We start from the raw sequence: 339 nt of genomic DNA on the forward strand, positions 1-339 counted from the left end.
AAGTTTGCATTGCGTTACAAAATTGTTCATAGCCCATGGAATTAGCGTGCAGACTTTGGGGAACATTCTTAACTTAGACGGCGTAGCTAAGATTGCTCATGAATGCAGCCAAACCCAGGTAGGCTATACTACTACCCGTTGACTGACTAGTTTCTTTGCACTGCCAGCAAACTGCGACAATGCAAACTGATGCAAAACAAAGTTACGGTATTGGGGACGGTCGTTTTGGGACCGATACTTCGTGAAAACAATGTGAGGGGGTTGGTGGGGGTGGGGATGTGGAGGGGAATGCTGAGGATGGGGAGAGGGGGTTGCGGAACAGCACGCTCGGATAGATAG

The sequence above is a fragment of the Babylonia areolata genome, chromosome 1, assembly GCF_041734735.1.
Source record: "Babylonia areolata isolate BAREFJ2019XMU chromosome 1, ASM4173473v1, whole genome shotgun sequence".
In the NCBI taxonomy this organism is placed as follows: domain Eukaryota; kingdom Metazoa; phylum Mollusca; class Gastropoda; order Neogastropoda; family Buccinidae; genus Babylonia; species Babylonia areolata.